We start from the raw sequence: 16,423 nt of genomic DNA, 5'->3' as shown, positions 1-16,423 counted from the left end.
TGGACACAGATGATGGTTATACAAAAATCCTAAGACAAAAGTGAACATCCAGAATCTTAGGAGCTAGTTCGGATATACCAAATTATTATCAACACACTGTAACACTGCCCTAATATGGTCATGGTGAACCAAATATACGTCCTCCGCACATAACCGATATCCTGCGATATACGAAATTCTGTGTATCGGGAGGAAAAATGGCACAGCGCTTTGAAAAATTCAAGTACACCAAATTATTTATAATGCTGTTTCATAAAACACAAAGAAGGCAATCAAGTTTGTTGTCGAGATTTGTAATAATTAGTATAAAAACTTGTACTGCTTTATACCTTTTTGTTTATGAACTGGGAAATTACAGTTCAGCAAAAAAAAATTTTCCCTAGACTTTTGTATTGTTGTGTATTCTTGCAAAGGCGCGAAAATAACAAACAGTGTTTTCTTAGATTTGTTCTAACTAATCTCGTACCCAGATCTCCCACGGTCAGGCGGAGGGGAGATCTGGTAAAGTTCGATTTGAGGCCCGGAATACGGGCCTGCCCATCATCCTTTGTCCACCGTGCTGAATGGCCGCCGGCTCGTAACTGTGATCATTCCTGGTGAGGTTTTCGCTTTCGAGGGTGCTCTTCGGAACGTTCTTCGGTCGAGAGGACAACAAAACTTGAAACTTAAACCAAAACGAAAAAAGGCAACAGGAGAGATTGCAATCAACAAGCGCGGTAAATCACTTTTTTACTAAGATTAGTTCCTACCCTTTGTGACCATCTAGACCATCTTTGTAATGAAAACTGTTCCAAGAACAAATCCATCGTAATTGTGCTTTCTCCACTCAAGATCAACGTGCTTATCGACGATCAATTAAAAAGACTTAAGTCAACCGGAGTAGGCTGTACCAGTTTTCGCCTTAGATGGTAACTGTATTGAAGATACTGTAATTTACAGGCAGGGAAATGTCACATAATTTTTGTGCACCCCAAGGTAAAGGTAGCAACAGACAGTGCAGAGAGTTTTTGTTGTCGAAGCTTTATCAGAAAAATTTTGTGGTCGTTGTTGTAGATGAGGCACAATAGAGTTACTGATTGGCATCTTGGTGTTAAATTTCGCATTGGAAAGTCAAATGGTTCATGTCATATTTTCATTTGCAAAGTTTCAGAAATTGTGGTCTACCAGTGATACGTAAAAATTATTTCGTCTCTTTGTAGTCTTTCAGCTGATTTGGTCACAAAAATTCTCCTTCTTCCATAAGTTAATGGTTTAAATTTCCAAACCAAATGGATTGTGTAAATGCGGCAGGTTTCTTTTACAGGCCAAAGGACACAACTCAAGGTCACTGTAATAATATAATTTTATATGAACCAGCTAAACAGGGCCTCCTCCTACCTACAACAACTGTCCACTCCTATAACACCAGAAATTCTGCCAAGCTTAATTTCCACCGACCACAAGTTAACTAACATAGGCAAATTTACTTTTAAGTACTCTGCTTCTGTCATATGGGAAACTGTCCCCATGGCATTGAAAAAAACAAAAACTTTTAACAGGTTTAAGAAACTTTATAAGGCCCACCTGATCTCTTGTCAATCAAATAATATATGTTCCGTTTAATGATCAAATATAATAGTATGTAACTATCTAATAATAATAATAGAGTTAAAAATAATAATAATAATAATAATAATAATAATAATAATAATAATAATAATAATAATAATAATAATAATGTCTGCTTATATTTTGATCTTTGTTGTCGCTGCTGTTGCTGCTGATGATTTGTTGTCCTTTTCCTTTCTTTTTGTTTGTTGTTGTTGTTGTTTGTTTGTATGTATGTTGTTTTTTGCTTTTTTTTGTTTTTATTTATTTATTGTTTTGTTCTTCTTTTATTAAGCTTGTCCTGTTTAGATTTCTTGCTCGGTTCAGTATATCTCGAACATACCTTAATTTACACAAATGTAATTCTCTCTTGTACATCCTAGGCTCTACAAACATTTCCTACATTTTCTAATATCTCAATAAAGCTCAGTGTCATTTCTTTGTTTACTTAAAAGTAGGTGGTGGTCAGCTAGAAAGCCTTTGCTACTTTGACCACCACACACATTTTATAATTTGTACTGTATTTATTTTTATCTTGTAATCATTTGTTGTAATACTTTTCTTTCTATGTTAATGTTGTGTAAATAGTGTGAAGTAAATGAACCATGAACCATCCTAGCCCTTACACCATGCTACTGCCTTGGTTATATACCAGCAAACCAGAAAGACCTGTCCGTGTAAATGGTAGGCGCCCAATTATGTCCAACATTAAAATACCGAGTACACCCTTGCTGTTTTAAAGGGTTTTTTTTTTCTCAAGAATGGAAGTTTGAATTTCTTTTGGGAAATGGAGGTACCACATCTGGATTTGGGATCTGAAGAATGTTTGGTTACTTGCAACATGTGAGCAAACAGAGCAAGTCCCTATGAGTTTCCCATTAGAGTTTTATTTGGTAGTGATGAGCTTTCCATTTCAGTGGTTCTTGATTCACCTTTATCACATAACACTTGAAACATTTTCACCTGAAATTTATGTTAAGTTTAGGGGACATGCCCCCTCGACTGCTTCTTTGATGACAAGTTAATAAAGGTTATAATTTTACACATAGGAGTCCACAGACTCGAAAATTAGAACCACATAATACACAAGTCTAATAATATTTGACTCTTGATATGAAGAACAAAGGTCATTATCTGCATTTGATTTGCAAGGCACAATGAGCTGCTTAAATAATCATTGTTGTACTGAGCATTGCATTATTTGTACATGCATAGAGGATGATACACTAAGAATAATACAAGGTTCTTTATGTCCAAAGCAGCTATCTTGGTGCTTGGACACTCACCTCTGATGGGATCCTTGATTTCAGCAAAAAAAAATAATAACAATAATAATAGGAAGGTGTGAAGGTCTTTTGGGCTCATAAAAGTATCAAATGGCAGATAAATAGAAAACAAATAAAAAAAAAATATTTCCACTATTTGTTTTCCTGTGCATGTCTGTGTGTTCTAATGAACTGTCACCCATTTCTGCAACAAAACAACAGCTTTCACAGTAAGCTGATCTTCAGTAACCATGAATTCCTAAGTATTCCTTAACCATGGCCTTCCATAGCCAGGAAACAACATTTAATCAAACTGTCAGACACAAACCCACTGCAGAGAAGTGGTGGGGAAAAGAAACTTTGAAAACAGTGTCTGTCTTGGATGAAAATTCCTTGTTGATGCCAATTCCTTGAGCAAAAAGAATTTTCTTGTATTGATATTTGCACCCATGTAAGGTCCTAACTTTTCTTAATATTAAGACCAGCAACACAAAATTATGTTCAAGGACTTTTCACACAAGTACACAAAAAATATCAGAACAGTGAACCTTGAACCTTTAAAATTTCTCCTCTCCTCAAATCAAGGAGAGGTCATGAGATCACCAGTGGTGAAATTTCTTGATATTTCAACAGCCTCCCTATAATGCTACTATGAAAAATGGACATGTAGAGATCAGTAAGGAGAAACTGTATGTTGACACTGAGGCTTAAAGGTTAAAAGCTAATAAATACAGAGCCATATTGTTGGTGATTGTCGCAGCTTCTTTTATGCTTCGTCCTTCCACCACCCCATGCGTCAAAAAGGGCTTAGTTACTTGAGATTCCCTTTTTATTCAGCCTACTCATTATCCATTTTCTGGTAATTATATTGTCTTATTCTAATGGAAAGAATAACAACATCCCAGTGAATGACTACAGTTTTTTCTTAATTAATTGCATCTTTGTTCAGGGGGCACAACTTCAGAGTACAGCAAACGAGGAACACTTTCCTCAGTATTCCCTACAGCGAAGATTGTTGTCATGACAACAACAGCAACAGAAAAACAACCAAACTACAATCATACAAAGTTTGAATATGAAAGATTTATGGAGTACACAAAGGCCCTCCTATCTTAACACAAAGTAATGTTGACCAGTTTGATTAAATATTTTCGCCCATAGCAGATGATCTTATCACCACCAATGTCAAAAATTAAACCTGTCAGCCTATTATTTACTCATCATTAGTACTGTGTGGATTTGGGGGTGCCTTTTTGGGTGGAAAGCTTGGGGATCACCAGTTCTACCTTACTCCCCAAATTCCTCAAAATGCACTTTTGGCTCAGTCTCATTCTCTACAGACTGACAATGAATATTATTTGCCACAATCTTTGGGAATGGGGTTTGATTCTCATTGTGTTGGAAGGATAATAATTTATTCATTTTGGTCTTCCGCAAACTATGGAAAGTTTTTTCCAAGAAAGTGGAAGAGATGGGAAGCCTGCTACATCAAAACTTTACTTTAACAACAATCATATTGGTGCTAATATTGAAGAAATGCAACCCACCATGACAGATTAGTGTAAATACCCCAGAAATCTGTGCAGGGGAAAAGTTTTGCTTATAACCACTTTGGTTTTGGCTTTTGTGTGAGAAATGCAGCTGTTGTGATATCTGTTGTCCGAAATGACTGTCATTGCTCTTAATTATGTGTTGAGCTGTGTCCAGCTGTTTTAGCCCTTGAAGATATTCACATCACTGATAGGAACTTTAGGAACTTGCTTCTCCCTAGAAATCAGGTGGAAGAAATTAAGGCAGAGTTAACAAGAAATAAAGGAGAAACTGAGGCCAGTGATAACTATTTGTATCAGAGAATGTGCTAAGGATTAACAATGGAAGTAGTAAATGAAGTGTGTTTAGTACTTCAAGGACTCCATACTAATGATAAAATAATGGAGAAATTCCCCCATCTTGAAGAAAAGAACAATGGCAAAAAGATTCTAAAAACTACAAGTGATGTCAAATCCAAAGAGGCATGTCCTCCTTTTAAAACTACTTCTTTTCTAAAGCCTATCACAAGCATAGACCTGCAAAACATTAGGTGGTGCAGACACGTAAACCAATGTCCCCATTTTTATTTTAGAGGAAGGCTAGTTTTATATTTTGGATCCAAATTTTTTTTAACTCAGCAGGTGGGAAAGAGGGGATAAAATTAAACTAACTACACTTACATAAAGAGCCCTAATCGGTTCAGACAAGGTGTTCTCTGTTGTAGTACGGGTTTCATTACTATTATTTTGGCGGTCATAAGTCGGACATTTTTCATTTCTCTTAGCTGAGGGGTGGGAGGGATATTGATCTCACCAATAAAATAATATTGTGTGGACACTCTATCAATTTCTCAAAAGTCCTATGAGAGATGTTGTATGGATCTTAAAGGAATAAGCACACTGGTCTGAAAGGACTAATATTATATTATGAAGTCTCTTACTCAGAGTCCAGTTCAATTTATAGAAGGAAAATAGTCTTTTAGCAGAAGACAAAAACTGAAAATATGCTAGCAAATGCGGCGCGCGTGTTCAGGAACTCAAGGTAAAGTATTTTGGGGAAATTAATTTGCGTTTACTAAATAAATAATCATTTAAAAAAAATTCATTTTTTGTCAAGAAATACCAAAAAAAAAATATATGACCTACCTCCATTTTATCCCCAAAAGTAAGCAAGCTTATATCCATCGTGTTGGATCGTGTTGGAAACTTGTTTTCAAACTCTTTTCGGCTAAAGTCGCTGTTGTCTTCCGAAAAAACAATTTCTCACTGTTCTCTCCCCACACAAAGGGCATGTATGTATTAAAACGTCGCATGACAATCTTAATCGGAGCGAAAACTTTTCCGTGTTTTTGTTTCTTCCCCGAACTGAGCGAAAACCAAACACAGAAGGAAAGAGCCAATCACAGAGCAGATTAGAATGAGGCATTCTTAATTCTGGTAACCAACCAGAAATGGCGTTGCATCGAACTTTACCAGATCTCACATTTCGACATTCCCGAACCGACGACTGAGATCGGGGTACGAGATTATGTTCTAACAACAAGTAAACAGAGTTCTTGACTCGTCTGGAAGAGATGGAGAAAACCACCTGAGAAAATCGAGCTCGCAAAGAGCCTCGAGAAATTTTATCTCTATGGTAGACAAAAAGATATATGGAAGAAGTACAAAGCAATTAATCTCAGAAGCATTAGAGGTGGCTGAAAAACCTGTTTAGCATCGTAAGAGATCCAGAGTTTTTGCAATCAACAAGGCACTAGATGCGTTTCAGCTCGGCCCAGCTGACACAAAAAATCCTTCGCAACTTCAAAATACTGTCTGGTTTCAGCTTTTGAGGCTATAACTTTTGTCGAAATTTTTGCCGGAGTGATTGGCGCACTAGACTAATTCCTAAATTTTCATGCAAGTTCGGTCAACGCTTTCGATTTCATTCGAACTTAAACAAAGCTGCCACTTTCATTCATGCACGTCCGCGCGCGGTGAAATGTTACAGGTTTTTTTTTAACAAATGAAGATCGCCCCAGCTTTTCTGCTATAGACCTATGCTTTGTTGTCAATGTGTTGAATAATAAAACAATTATCACGCTCAATCTTGCGGAATATCGCCTAAATTTAGCAAACTCGGCAAACAGCCTCGTAGGCTTAGTATTAGGCGATATTCCGTGCGATTCGCAGTATAATTGTTTTAAAATATTTTTAGAAATCTTTTGACTAGTTTTAGAAAGATAGAGATCACCAAAAGTATCCATGCTCGGTCGGTATTGTCTGAGAATTTTCGTTCTAGTAACCATGATGTTTTGTGAGTTTTAAAGGTCAGCCAGAGTGTGGTTAGTGTTAGATAGGTTAGCCTTTGGGTAGGAAGGGAATTGTATAAAAAAAATGGCTTAAACAGGGACCCGCACCAATCAAAGGCATAGCTCCTCCCACTTTTGTCTTACGCGGACAAAGGGAGCAACTGGGGAATAACATTGGGGAATCGGTATTTCTTGAAAAATACCCGGAGCTGCTAAATGAATAGTATGGACAAAATGTACTGTAATTGAGCCGCAAAAACAAATTAGCAATTCTCAAGCTTTATTCATGAAATAAATACGCATTTGAATTAATTTATTCTGTCAATATTCTACTGTATCTTGCCGTACGCACTCTGCGATTTGCATAGCTCAGTGTTCACGATGAAATGACTGGCAGTTTGGCAGTGCGGGTCCTGTGTTTAAAAATACCATAAAATCTTTAAAGATTTAACGTTAGTGGAAGCGCAATATATATATAATCAAGATAAAAGCTGCTAATAGAGTGTGGTAAAAGGTTTTCAACATTAACTTCTTACCCTGCTTACAGTGTGCATACATGAAACCAGGGGGACACAAACAACGATATCCTTTGTCTGTAAATCCAGATTGGCAGGTGCCTCCATTCGCACAACGGGGCGTAATACAGGCACTCTAGAAGGCAAGAAAAAAAGCGTATTGCAGAATGTCTAACTAAGCCAAACCATGCGATCATTGCTCGGTAAATGCCTCTAACGCCATGTTTTTCGGACGCAGTTTCTAAGTGAAGAGCAATGGCTTACGTTTAGTTTCATCTGATGCTGTCGTAAATTGCGAAATTGTTTTGGGGGAAATACAAAGATAATGAAACAGACAAGACACAAGACAAAGAAGAAGTGATTAAGAAGAAGAAGAAGAATTAAGAATGAAGAAGAAGAAGAAGAAGAAGAAGAAGAAGAAGAAGAAGAAGAAGAAGAAGAAGAAGAAGAAGAAGAAGAAGAAGAAGAAGAAGAAGAAGAAGAAGAAGAAGAAGAACTAGGAGGAGAAGTATAGGAGGAGTTGGAGGAGGAGAAGTAGGAGAGAAGACCTTACATTCGTTCCACGGTAGAAGTAGTCTTTCGTTTCCACAAACTGGACGTCATGTTCTTGGTGAGTTGCATTGTTCAACTCACATCTGTAAATTCCTTCCGTACTTGCTTTATTCTCAAAGTTAATGCTGACACAGTTTGGTTCTTCATAACAAAGCAACTAACAGGCGTCCATATCTCGGACTTGGGTAGTTGTTATATTGTGATTTACCAGACGCTTGTTAGCAAAGAAGAAAAAAGAAGGAAAAACCAGTTCACGGCATTCGCCTAAAAAAAAAAAAAAAAAAAAGACACAACATCAATAGCCCATGTTGGTAAAATGATAGTAATTCTGTCAAAGAAACGAGACACAGGGAACAGTGCAACCTTTAAAAAGTATGGAAAAAAGGAACACTTCCAACTACGTTTGGTTGAAAATTTGTGCTTTCCATTGCCCTTTTAAGGTGGGACAGTTCTGACACCTGACGACACAGACAACCCCGATTACACTTTTAAACGCTTCAAATGTGCGACTCGTTATTCATGTCACAGCCTTAACACACAAAATATCGCCATCTTACTAAGTTAAATGTGTTCGTTTCAACCCTACTTGTTCTCTCAGAAGTCTTCTTTGAGTGAACTTCTAATCTGAAGTGAGTTCAAAAAAGTAACCGAAATTACTAAAATAAAAGACTACATGCAGTGATAAAACCACAGTTCTGCAAACAAAACCAAGTTTTTTAACACATTAGATCCGGTCCCATTTAGGGGAGTAAATAGGCCTTAATCACGGTTTTCGACGCCATTTTGACGGGTAGGCAAGCAGGCTTGAAATAACAGTGTTTGAATGGAAATCCAATGTCAAATAATTTTTCTAAAACATCGCTTCTGAAAAATTCATGAATTAGAAACTTTTGGCACTAGGAAAAGGATTTTAAGAACAAAATTGGAGGGATGTAGCTGTGACAGAAAGCGTCCAGTCGTGTTTTGAACTTTCCAGACATTTGTCTGTATAGCGAACCAGCCGTGAACTGCTACTAAAAATAGTTCGCGGGAAAAAATACAGGGAAATGTATGGAAAGTTCAAAACACGACTGGACGCTTTCTGTCACAGCTATATCCCTCCAATTTTTTCCTTAAAATCCTCTTCCTAGTGCCGAAAGTTTCCAATTGATGAATTTTTCAGAAGCGATGTTTTATGAAAATTATTTGACATCGGATTTCCATACAAACACTGTTATTTCAAGCCTGTTTGCCTACCCGTCAAAATGGCGTCGTAAACCGTGATAAGGCCTATTCTGATAATTTTTTATAGTTTTCTCAATTGTTTCATCTTCTGCTATTATTTGTTTTGATGAACTACTATTTCATGCTTTTTGTTAATTTGCGCGGTAAAATAATTGCCTCGACATGTCTTACGTCTTCTATTATTCTATAATTAACAAATAAAGAAGCCTCGACTGTGCTCTGTTCTGTTGTAAAGCACGCAGAAAGCGGCTAGAGCACGAAAGAAGTGTAGGGGGAAACACGAGACGTAGTCGAGTGTTTCTCCCTACTTCTTGAGTGCTCTAGCCGCTTCCTAAGTGCTTTACAACAGAACAGAGCACAGCCAAGGCTTCTTTATTTGTTTTATGATAAAGAATTCTTTTATTTCCCCCGCATTCACCCTCATTTTCATAACCAACCTTATTTTCCGAACGAACAGATCTAGCGTCAGCGTGCATCTGTACTCTGATAAAGCACGCTAAAATAAGTCAATCACAATCCTTGTTAGAATGTTTTAAATGATTTGATTGGATGAACAACACGACAGCTGTCAGACATGTCAAAACAAGGCATCAAAGTTTACAAACTTTGCTCAGTTCGAATGTAACGCCAGTAGCGTCAGCGCTTCTTCAGTTTTCCCTTTCAAAAATCAGGATGGAAAAGTAAAATGTTCATTGAAATCAGGTGGATTTGTGGCTCGTGAAAATCTGGACGTCATCAACATGGCAATTCCAAAACAAACTGCTTTAAAGCTTGCGGCCGGTAATAAACTAACTGCTGCGCTGTGTTTTGTGAAAGAACAACAGTCGAATTCACGGGAGCAAGAGGAGTGTTCGAACTGTTGACACCGTTAGGAAAAGGGCTGCTGTGACTGCTGTGGCTTCCCACCCAATGCTCCAGAAAGGATATCTGAACAGCTGTAAGTTGTTCACTCGAAGGGTGAGCGTTGTAATTTCTGAGGCTTGCTTCATTGCGGTGAGTGGAGGTGGCCATGATGCGGCGTGATAGAACTTGCACCAAAAATGTAAGGATCTCGTAAGCTTATATATTTGTGTATTCGTTAGCTAATTAAATTTTCAGTTCTCTCAATTTTTTGTTTGATCTTTTTGTACTAGAATATAGCTAACGAGCGTTTACGGGACCTTTTAAGACTTGTTTAAGCTTGTGACATTTTTGCATCTTTCGCTCTAAAACTTGAGCTGTCCATTTTATGCTATCTTTGGTGTTTATCGTCTCTGCCTTCGATGTAATTTCGACCATTTCGTCGGTTGACATGTTTGCAAATCTCTGTTTGTTTATATTTCTACTTGGCTCTGTGTTTTAGTCGCTAACTTCTTCGGAAACTTCACTTTCAATCACCGTGTTATTTGTACTGTTTTTTTTACTTTGTATGCGCACAGGATGGTCTATGTCCAGCTCGTTTACGTTTTCTAGGTTATAAAAGACGTCTGGATCGAAAAATAATAATAATAATAATAATAATAATAATAATAATAATAATAATAATAATAATAATAATAATAATAATAATAAATAAACAAATAAAACCGAGAGAGAAGTCCAGGAATTTCACAAACAGGTTGATGGCGTGACAGCGTTGCTCCGTGCATCTGTACTCTGATAAAGCCCGCTGTTTCAACCAATCAGCGCGCACGTTATATCGAAATTTTATTATAATGTTTGTTTGAAAATAGGTAAGCTATGTTATTTTAATTTGTTGGTATATTATGTTATGTTCTTTTATGTAGCATTAGAAAAGATATATTCGCGCTAATCAAAAGTGTTGTCATCACAGACGGTTTTTGAGGGCCATCGATTCATAAAAATAGTTAAAGAAAGACCCGTCTCCTCTTCCTTGAAACCAGAGACGTAACAAGATTCAACTAAATCATTGTTTCTATTTTCTTTAAATTATGGCTGACAGCGTTAGGTATCCTGCGAGACCAACTAAGTGTCAGGTGGCATTTTAGACTCAAACGATAATTCCTGAACAAATGATAACAAAAATCCGTTGATCTACCAAGGATGTTATGGAAAATTACAGAAAATTAATTAATGAGTCATAAGGAAATGACATATTGTTAGATCTGAGAATTTCGTAGTTATTTTGCGATATAGAGCTGCAGTCTGAAAATTAATAGTTTTGCGAAACACGATGACACGGACCTTCTCTTTTTTCCTTTTCTTTAGGTATTTTCGGGAGTTAAAAACTCTAACACAAAAAGTAGGGAGATCTTCTTCATCATCTGGTTCGCTTGTTGCCATCTGTAGTTAAACGTTTTGCTGAAGTTTTCCCTCGTTTTTGAATGCAAAATGCCGAAGTCACTAACGGAGAAATTTTTTTCTCAAGGAATTTGTTTGCTGACGTCATCAGCGTGCACAAGGGAATATGAAGCACGCGCGCGCAATTGAATTTGATAGCTATGCTATAATTCAAATTGACGGTGAATGTCAAATCAAGGATAAACAGGGACATTCCCAAATGTCCTTTGCATAGGACAGTTGAGATGATTAACAAGACGGCTCTTCAACATATAAATTATTGCTAACATAGCCTCTAAGCAGACAATAGCCGGCATTGATATGGAAATTGTTCCACCTGTTAAAGGAAATCCTACTTATGGTAAATTGGGTTAAAATGAATTATCACAGTTTGTAGCGAATTTTCTTGCAGGGGGAGCTTGAATGCATATATAAGTTGCTACTCCATACACTTGCACTTCAAAACAGCACAGTAACCTCAATGATAATTAATAGCATTGTTGTCACATTTCCTATAATTAAGCAAGTTATCCTTTCGGCTTTTTAATTTTATAGGAGCCGCAAAAGTTAACCAAAGAAGATGAATTCACCTAAATTTTATAAAAGCTCAAAGTTTCGACGATTAAACATTTCGTTGTTAAAGGCGAAACTTGCAGGAAGACAAGCTACAAAAATTCTTCGCTAGGTTAGATATAGGGTAATAACGGCTTTTTATAAAACCACTATTTTTAAATATGTTTAAAAACATATTTTACCAAAACGTGCCAAGTGGCATGGAAGTTTGTCGTTTGTCGTTTCATACTGTTAGAGAACGAAAACGGTATAGCTGTCAATTTCTATTCGCTGGGTATATTATCTTTACATACAGTTTCTGCTCAATAGCTTTAGCTGTTTCGACGGAATACTAATTGGGGGTATTTAAGATTGCGTAACTTAGAGACAGGAAGTCAATGTATCACTAAATTTTGTCGTTGAAAAAATGATGAGAAAACGAAGAATATCAATTCGAGAATTCATTTATATCAAAAAGATCTCTTGAGCTGATTGTGGTTTCTATTCGGGGCTGTCCTGTCTCGTTAGTGTTATAGAACATGGAAAATGTAAATCTATGTTTAAACCGAAAATAAGTAATACCCAGTTGTTGAAGATATGAAATTTATGTACGAGCCTTTAAGCTGAACATAACGTTGAACCAGTGTAATACGTCTTCCAGAAACAGTGTCTTCTTGTAATATTACCAGACACAAGATAAGAACAATTACAGAGAATACTGACTTAGAAAACCATTCCATGTCAGTAGTAGGAAATACTCGTTACGGGTTAGGGACAAGTTAGCATTTTTTAGTGAAAAATGGAGGAAAACATTATTCGAATATAGTAAACTTACCGTCTGGGCAGGCTGAGATGAGTTTCATACAGAACCGTAGCATGAAAATATAAAGGTGAATAACACGACCCATGTTCGGGTTCTTTGAACTTCAAAAGAGAAATGCAAATAAAACGCTGGTCCACAGGACCTATTTGCTTTTGCCACCGGTCGAGTTTTAACGTCAGTTTTGACAGAACGTCGAAGCTGTCTTTTTTAACCAATGACAATATTGTTCTTACAGACAGCTCTCTTTAACATGAACAGCTTCCCACTAGTGAGGCAATTTCAAAACTTGCTATTTAATGATAACCACAACGAGGAAGTTGGTCGTTTTTCTAGTTTGGAGGTGAAAAGAAAAAAAAGAAAAAAAAAAAAGAAAAAAGAAAAAAACGAAAAGGTCTATGAACTGACAATATGTTTAGAGTCTACTGAAGGATTCTTATTTTAGGGTTAGAGAAATTTGGTAGAAATCGATAAAAACTCTTCGTAAATTTAGGTCTTACTGTCGAATGTTGTTATTTTATCGCGCTTTTATATGTCTGAGTCGTTTGTCAAATTATTCCTTCGGGGGAGGGAAGGAAGGGGAGATTACTCACGCCGTGTAGTGGGCTATACGGTGAGACTTCGCCAGTCTTTGACACGTTTAGCTTTTATTTCTTTTATATGTGTTGAGTTGAGTTTTTTAAATATTTTTGCCAGCCAATAGTTAACAATTACCCTGCGAAATCGCGCGGAATATGGCCTGATACTTAGAATCAGGCGATATTCCGCAAGATTGCGCAGGATAATTGTTTTATTATTCAACACATTGATAACAAAGCACAGGTTTACGGCAGAAAAGACGTAGACGATCTTTACTTGTCAAAAAGGAAACTTGTAACATTCTACCACGCGCGGAAGTGCATGAATGAAAGTGGCAGCTTTATTCAAGCTTGAATCTCGAGAGCGTTGGCAGAAGTTCCAACAGAATTGAGTAAATCGTCGAGGGTGCTAGTCGCTCAAACTGAATTTCCACAAAGGCAGACTGAAAAGTTATAATTATTTGTTATGTTGAATGTGCAGCCAAAAAATGAACCATGTGACTGTTGCTGAACCTACTGAAAAATAAATTGATGTAAGCTTTTTTTTTATTTACCATCACAGATCATGACAGATGTGATGAAAACACAGCATGGCTCAATAATCACTTTGTTTATGGAAGTTCCTGTTGAGGCAGTTCATAAACTTGTAAGTTATGCATTCTACTGTGTGAACGTTTCAGTGAACTTTCCCCATCAAGGGATAGATCCACTTGTGTATTAAATTTTCTTCTCAGTACTTATTACCTCAGTTAGGAAATGTGGTCGATGCAACTCTTTGACCTTGACAGGATTCAAACCCATTACCCCAGGATTTTGATCACTGATGGACCAAATGCCCTCACTAGGGCAATGCGAAATTTAAGTGGTTTCCTTCCCACACAGAAATTTACACTCCAGAGATAATTATCTGATTTCTCAGTTGTATAATCAGTACTGTACTGAACAGCACAAAATTTCACTTCATGATCCCTAAAATTGTTGTGGTATTTCCAACTTTACTCCAAGTTACCTCTCGTGTAACAAAGTGTAAACTGGCCCCCATAATTGCCTGATGGAGTTTTTTAGTAAAGAGTTTGACAGGGACAGTTGAGGATTTATACCCAAGTGTTATTTGATTTTATGTCAAACAATTTACTAACTTTAATTTAAAACCAGGTACAGACGACTAGGGACTGCAAAAAGATATTTTTTTTACTGTTGAATAATTAGACTTACGACATTTATTGCATTCAACATAGAAAGAATGCACTCCTTATACGGATTGGAGTCGAGATTGTTTTGGACAACCAACGTTCATTGCCATGAATGAAAGGATTTTGAGACATGTATCAGGCACCCCCGAAGATTTTGCAGGGGAGGATGACATCATCAACAACTTGGCATAGGAGAGAGAACCTAGGGTCGAGGTTATCAAATGCATTCTCTAATCCAGCCTTGATTACTGACTAGTTTTCATATATATAAAGTAGCAGAAGGCATTCACAAGTCATTTTCATGTTGTCTTTGCAATATCAAAGATAAGAGCCAGCCAATTACTGCTGTGGTTTCCCCGAACAAAACATAATCATTTTGCACTCTCAAAACAAAAGAACTAATGTGATTGACAGGAAGTTATAAAAGGTTTATGTTTTTCCTATCCCTTCCAAAACAAATGGGAAAAAATTATACTGCATTTTTAGATTAAGTTAAGGGCAAGAAAGACGTCTTAACTCTCTAGTAAATCAATATCAGTTGGAACTGAGCCCCTAGTTATCCAAAATGGATGGTCTTCCCGGGTCTCAGTCGTTTTCATCGTTTCGAGCATTTTAGTGTGGGTGGGTGAAAACGATAATAATGTGGATGAAAATATGTTGCTTCGTTTTCGCCGAGTTGAAAACGTATCAGTATGGAGTGGACGTATAACTTGGCACCAGTAACGAAGTTTGGGAAGGGCAATGCAATGATTCTGCAATGTTGCCACGGCAACACTTTTGCTTCCGGATCTCTTTCATGTTGGAAAGGCATGCCCTTCGTTTGGGCTTTCCAAACAGGAACCACTCCTTATTTGACCTAGCTTAATACAGGAGCGCATTGCTTGATAATATGGATATGGTGTGTGTTTTGAACAGTACTGCCTCTTTGTCCTTATAGTGTCAAAGTATTGGCAACATTTAGCTCAAAGCGGAAAAAGACTGGAATCAAGAGTGTTGCCATAGCAACATCACATGCAATAAAAAAAATCACAATATGTACTGTCCGGTGTCTTTTGTAAGGCACAATAATGGTGCCAAGTTTCCATCACCATAGCTTCTTATTTCCAGAGATATTAATATTCTTCATTTTTTGAATTATAGGCAAATCTTATCAAGTGGGAGCCTATAGATCTTTTTACATTTCTGTTGTCGGGTAATAGACTAATTTCGATAAATTAAAATTATAGCTTGGCTTGCAGGCTAATTTAAAAATATTTCCTCTTTTCTAAGAAACCACACAACACTCTTTAAATTTGAAAACATGTTTCAACAGAAACGTCTGTCATCTTCAGTTTAAATTACAAAGCACAGAGTTTCTGTCGAAACATGTTTTCAAATTTAAAAAGTGTTGTGTGGTTTCTTAGAATATCGACATATCTGCTAATTCCTCTTTTATTCCTCAATAGACTTCAATGCCTCTGTTGTTTTATTCCCCTTAGCCTAGTTAACAATAATCCAGATCGAATTGGAATTTGGAAATGTTGGTTGAAGTCAGTGACCTATTTGAAAGCGTGCTACTTTTTTTTAACCTATCTGGCAGTACTAGAGACGTTTCTCCAGTAGAACTTTGCAGAAACGCACAAGGGGCTTCTGGTAGAACTTTTTTTTTTCATTTACAGAAAATTTACCGGATAGCAATTCCAAATTAAACCTATTTGTTTTAAGTGTAGAAGTGAACACTGAGATAAAAGCAAAAGTTTCCTAAAGGTTTTATTTCCAGTTGGAGCGATTTTACGCCGCCTTATAACCTCTGGCGTGTTGTGCGCGCCATCTTGTGATAAGACACGGACAAACGTGCAGCTAAAAGCCTTTGGAGTCTCTAGTAACAATAGTAAAGGGTTAATATAAAATACAGTAATTAAGACGAATTAGGAGACAAAACAAACTGCAATTTTGAGAACAAATGTTATACATCTTTAATCAATTCACATTACTTTCAATACTCCCAGTATACAATTCGCAAAAGAAAGAACTCACTGAAAGAAATGTGATGGTAAA

General features: G+C 36.8%; 1 pseudogene across 1 annotated transcript in view; it reads right to left on the bottom strand.

Moving 5' to 3' along the window:
• LOC146454992 (uncharacterized) overlaps positions 1-12,703 on the bottom strand; it is a 20,728-nt pseudogene extending 8,025 nt beyond the window's left edge. Inside the window, exons 1-3 of the transcript XR_014859128.1 lie at positions 12,631-12,703; positions 7,741-8,003; positions 7,209-7,323 (exon numbers count right to left, since the gene is read on the bottom strand). The product of XR_014859128.1 is annotated as an uncharacterized LOC146454992 (transcript). The remainder of the gene's footprint in view (positions 1-7,208; positions 7,324-7,740; positions 8,004-12,630) is intronic.
• Positions 12,704-16,423: the final 3,720 nt, after the last annotated feature.

The sequence above is a fragment of the Pavona decussata genome, unplaced genomic scaffold, assembly GCF_977016875.1.
Source record: "Pavona decussata unplaced genomic scaffold, jaPavDecu1.1 SCAFFOLD_291, whole genome shotgun sequence".
Classification (NCBI taxonomy): Eukaryota; Metazoa; Cnidaria; class Anthozoa; order Scleractinia; family Agariciidae; genus Pavona; species Pavona decussata.
This window is presented reverse-complemented; position numbering and strand designations above follow the sequence as displayed.